The sequence below is a fragment of the Lathyrus oleraceus genome, chromosome 2 (assembly GCF_024323335.1).
Source record: "Lathyrus oleraceus cultivar Zhongwan6 chromosome 2, CAAS_Psat_ZW6_1.0, whole genome shotgun sequence".
In the NCBI taxonomy this organism is placed as follows: domain Eukaryota; kingdom Viridiplantae; phylum Streptophyta; class Magnoliopsida; order Fabales; family Fabaceae; genus Lathyrus; species Lathyrus oleraceus.
In genome coordinates this window covers 207,101,401-207,107,400 of record NC_066580.1, presented here as the reverse complement: position 1 = coordinate 207,107,400, position 6,000 = coordinate 207,101,401, and positions in this window count along the sequence as shown.

Genomic DNA, 6,000 nt, shown 5'->3' with positions numbered 1-6,000 from the left:
CACTATCGTGTGTTAAGTTTGAATTCATTTATTCAGTTGGTTAACAGTCACATAGCTACAATCTTATAATCATTATATGCACCAATATAATATGTATTGATCCAAACAATATATTAAAAAAATGTATGTAATATGGCGAAAACAATAATGTGTTTTGTTACTGATTACAAACATTACCAAAGAAAGGATTCAAGTTATATAATGTTTTAAATTTGAGATTTATACATAATAAAATCTAGAAGAAGATGTTTCTAAACATCTCAAAACATATATATAAACCAACATAATTTGTGACTTTAATAGAGCACTTCATCCATTGCAACAATAATCTCATAGGTCATGTTTCTATCATACAACAACATGAGGAAATATATAATATTGCAACCAATTTCTGTTAGTACCTTAGGATTGACATTAATTTTGTAAAACAAATAATGTAATCACCTCTGTTGTTTTAATACGTTGGGTTGAAGAAGTTCAACATCTGGACCAACATGTCATATAAGATGTCACGACATCGTGACTGTGACATCACACATGTGTATAAAACTGAATTAGTTAATTCAGGCATGTGGTAACTAATTTAATATTCTGGGATTAGTGAGGATATTTGGTGAATATCCTAACTTCTATGTGGAGATCTTGAAGACTCAATCAGAATATTTGGTGAATATACAGTTTTCAAATATGGAGATTTTTTAGGAAATAAAAGATTGAAGACCTTGATTCTAGCAGAAGAATTCTGCCAGCTTGGTAACAGTAAAAGAGAAGTTTGCTGCGATTTCTGAAGGCCCAAATCCAGTTGGGTGGTTAGGTTATAAATAGCAGATTATAACCTAGGTTTTGTAAGCCTCAAAGAATGTAAAATTAGGGGTGTATGTGAGGTAAACCTCCCAACCTGTGGGAAGGTTACCAGGTGTTTCTCAGTGCTAGAAAGCATGAGATTATTTGTAACTCAAAGCCTGTAGGCAAGAGTTGTTATGATCTTGAACGAAGCTGTGAAGCAAGTTCAAGTTGTTTAGCATTACATTGTAATTGTAGTGATAGGAATGGAAACTGGAGGTTTCTATCTAGGAGTTCCTAGGTATAGATTGCATTGGGTAGGGATTAAGTGAAGAGTTGTAAACGGGGGAGTTTAACTCTAAATTAATACTGCTGATAGTGGATCTTCTTCCTGACTTGGTATGCCCCTAGAGTAGGTAATGTTGTACCGAACTGGGTTAACAATTACTTGTGTTTTTTACCTTCTGCATGTTATAATTTTGTCTGTATTTCAGCCTGTTTATCAAGGAAATAATAGACCTGGCACATAGCTTCTGTCTGAATGCCAAACAGAATGTTATGACATTCATCATTGACAGCTGGTACTGAAGTATAGACTGGTTGGTCTTTTACAGTACAACAAACTGTAATGCTGGAACAGGTGATGTTCAAATCAATGTTGAGACATCATGCTGATAACTGAGCAGGCTCAATAGAAGGAAGTGCTATGTTTGATCTTTGTTGTGTCCTTGTACCAGATGGACAGAACTGGGTGTTCTTCCATTCTATGGTGATATAGTAGCAGAGGTCTTGACATCTGTGAATGTGTGCATATGAGTACTGGGTTGTAATTTGATTAACTGTCTTGCTGTATTAGTAACTATGTTGGATCAGATGTCATGACTTCGAGTAGAACATCTGAACTCTGACTACACCAGAATTTCAATTGGTATCAGAGCAGGCATCCTGTTCTGTTTCTGGATGAGATCCATGGGTGATACTTTCTGGTATCTTGCAAGGAGTTATGTTAGTACTGATGCTAGAACCTGTGGAAGGTTCTGTGATTTCCCTGAATGGTCCCTTGAAGTAGGTGGATGGACTATTCATGACAGGAACTGTGTGTACCTATCTCTGGAGGTTGGCAATTGGCCTTTGTGTGGGACAGCTCTGCTAGTATTGAATCATATTCAAACTTGGTATGATCTTGGAGGCTGATCTGGTGAAGTGTGTGTTCATAGGTTGAGTTGTATTATGATTTCCGCTGCATAATACCTGGCAAAACTCAAACTCTGATGTAGTTTCCCCTCATGTGGATGGAAGGCTGTTGTATTCAAGATTTCATCATAATCTACTGAAGATGTCAAAGATACTTGAGTCTCCTCAAGTCCACTCATCATGACGATCTCACTTCAGGATGGTAAGAATCACCTGATCACTGATTCTTTTACTCTCTTGGGTAGTGTATATGAAGACCTTGAAGACTTTCAAGGAGGTTTTGTTCCAAGGAGGTGGAACTAATGTTCTATGTGATGTTAGAACATGTTGTTCAACAAGTATACAACTACTGGTTGAAGAGCAGATGTTTTTAGGTGTCAAACAAAGGGATACTTGTGTTTGAAACCTACTCCTGACCTGGAAGAGGAGACATCTGTGTGTGCTCAAGAAGGTCACTTTTAGAAGTCTGATCCCTAGAAGTGGAGCTGGTTGAGATGTGACACTATGAAAATTCCTGCTGTTTGTCTTATCCCTGTAGATTGATCAGGGTTGGATAGTTGTTCCCTGAAGTACTATGGAAGACAAGTTCCCTGGATGTTAGAAGTCAATAATGGGGTAACCTGATTGCTATTCCATTTAAGAGGACTGGGACCATGAATCTTGTTATTCAAACACCACGCTCAGAAGTGGCAGTTCTTTCAAGGAGTGAGAATATGAAGATTCAGAGGTTGGTTGAGGTAGTATGCTCTGGCAATGCATACCTACTATTGACTGGTGTTGTTTTCTTTCACTAGTACTTATGATCAGCTAGAGCCTGATTGGAGTATGTTTAGGTATAACTCATAGAGTTAGTTGCCACTGGTAGGGATGGTGTATGTCATGTTGAGACATTTGTGTACAATACATGGATATTGGTGTGGAGTTTCCATGATTGTTAATTTGAGGGGGAGTTTTGGTTAACCTCCTCACGTTTGGTCAGCCTAGGGTCTGGTTGACTGTTGACCTGTGTCACATGGGGTCTGGTTGTTGTGTGACACATTTGCAAGGAAGGATTCATCTCTCTCATTTCTAAGGGTGAATCTAATATGAAAAGATTCTCAAAACTGTTGAGGTGCTTGCAAGCAGAAGATGTTGACACAAGAAGAGTATTTTCAAAGTATTCTTATGGTGGAAGTATTTGAAAGGAAAATTGGGAAAGGATTTAAGATCAATGTCTACTTGTGCCAAGTACAAGTATTTAATTGATTATCCTTGGAGCTCAAGATAACTGATGTTTTTAAAGATGATGGAACATCTCATCTTCAAGACCCTGTGCAGAATCACATGAAGGATAGTACATTGGTTTATGATCTATCACTTTGGTGGCAGCAAAAGCATATCATCTCTGAAAAGGTTTCCTGGCAAGAAACATGTTCAGCCTTGTTGTGTATAAGAAGAAGAAAACATCATAGTCCTGATGGTGGTTACTTGGATCAGTTTACTTCTGATCTAGGTAAGGAAGTGCATTGGCTAATGCTCCTGTGGAGTTAAGAATAAGTGACAGCATTCTTGACATCATGGAAACAACCTTGCTTTAGGAAGTGGAATCCTTGGTATAGCTGAAGGGTTAGTTTCTAACTGGTCCTTCTGAAGACTCATGCATCAAAGTGTCTGATGTCTTTGGAGAAGAAGCAGGGATTCATCAAGGTGTGAGCTTGGATGACTTAACTGCAAACCTGCAGGATGGAGGTGGTTTACTCTAACTTGGTTCCACAATCAAGTCTATGAGAACGTTGAACTCTGGTTCTGTGAAGGGAGGAAGTTCTTTCAAGTGGCAAAAGAAAGAGCTGAATTCAACAGCTAGATGTTAAAACACAATGTTGTGACATCTGGTTCAACATCAGAATCTTAGTTGGTGAAGTGGTACATCAACTTAAGATAGAAGGGTCTACAGAGTTATAGATTGGGTACTTCAAAAAGATCGTCCTCATTGCAGTTCTTTGGAGTTGCTGGATGGAGAGGATGTTACATGTTCATGTCTTAGAGAATCTAAGTTTTGTTTAACATGTAGCTTGAAGTTCAAGTCTCACTTGGAAGGTCAGAATATCTTTGGAAGAAGTCTGATAAACGTGGAGAGGTCAAAAAGTGGCATTTGACTTTTTCATATGAGGATTCATGAAGGAGGTAATCAACCAGTGGCATTTGGTCTATCTCAGAAGTGAGTTCGAAGAATCAAGATAATCAACATATGGCAGCTGATTATTCTTGAGGAAAGTCTGAGACAAGTTACTTTTGAGGAGAAAAGTAGTAAGTTGAAGACAAAAGGGAGGTGTTTTCTATTCATCTCTTGGAGCTTGTGGTAGGAGTTCTGAGCTATCTATGAAAGATTATCTCTTGTAATGGGGTGAGAATGTATATGTCCCAATTTGTGTCTGGTTTCTTTTGGATCAAGCTAGTGACTCAGTGATATCTAAAGATTATCAGATGGTGGTTTTAGTTATGTTGTGAAGGATGTCCTAACTTATGTTAGAACATTTTGTGAAATGGTTTTCTGTTCTGGTTAGAAGAGAGATTGACACAGAGTGTGGATGTGTTCAGCCAAGAGGGTTGAACAGAGGGTGTGCTCTTGAAGACATGAAGATGCGTCTTATGTTTTCCATTCATCAAGTGGTCTGGGTTCTCTTTGAATCAGGAAGAATGTGAAGGTCCAACTTTGGGGTGTTGGATATGTTCATGTGTGATCTCCAAGTTTCAAGAGGAGAGTTGGTTGTTCATGACAGGGGGAGTTCTGTCTTTGCACTGCAAGTAATCATCAAGCTTGTGGTCTATGTGTTCTCAGATAACAAGGTATGGCACCTTGTTAGTTAGTGGGATGATATGGTGTGTGTCCAGGCTGAGTGAGCAGAAGAATGTCTGACCGGATGTCATGACATTGCCTTGGACAATATTGTTATTTCCTTCTGAAACTTACAGTCATAAGGAAATATGGATGTGGTGTGTCTCATTATGTTATATTAGAATGAGCCTGGGTGTTACAGCTGTGTGGAACAGGTGCTGGAGTTACTGTTATTTGATTTATGCACAGATTTAGGGGGAGGAGGAGTACCCTTGTGCATTTGTGTGTCTTACTAGTTGTATCCATAACTAGTAATTCTGTTGTTTGTTGCACAGATTTAGGGGGAGGAGAAGTACCCTTGTGCATGTGTGTATTACTAGTAACCATAACTAGTAATTGTTTTGCTTCTGCTGCTGATTAAACTACTGTTATGTTGTTTAACTGCTGGTAGTTTTCCTTGTGAACAAAAAGGACAGAGTGTTCACAAGATGTCATATGTGATGTCTTAACATAAGATATCCTATGAACCTACAGAAAGTGGTTTTAGGAAATGGTGATAGGGAGAATATATGAAGAATGCAGACAAAAGCAGTGTCAAATGTTAAGACATAGCTTGCAACGTGTCTAACAACATTTATGGAATAGTCTTGGAACTGTTGTTTCTAGAAAGAAACAGTCAAGAGCTATAAAAGGTATTCAAAGATAGTCTGGGATATTGGTGGTGATTCTCTGACTGACTCTCAGCAAATATTTATGGATCTTGACCAAGTATTTACTCCTACCGTTAATTCCTAAGCAAATATTTATGGATCTTGACCAAGTATTTACTACTACCGTTAAATCCTAAGCATGGTCTGGCCTATTTAAAGGATGTATCAGCACTCCTCTTCTCACAAGAGCGACATTCCATTCCCTCTAAACCATGGGGTTTGTTAAGATTTGGGCATACTGCGCCTGGATCTGGTTTTGTGAAGGTTTCATTTATAAATGTTTAGCTAAAAAGGGGGAGAGAAACATTGTCCTGAGGATGTACCAGAAGCAAGCAAAATGTGGTAGCAAGGAGAAGTTGGGTTCAGGCACAAAAGTCACTAACTAGGTATATCACTTGTGACTTGTGATATGAGTTAAGAGGACAGTTGTGTCTTGTGATCTGAGTTACATAATCTATGTACTCAGCATTACATATTCTTCAGGAAGCCCCAGTGTTG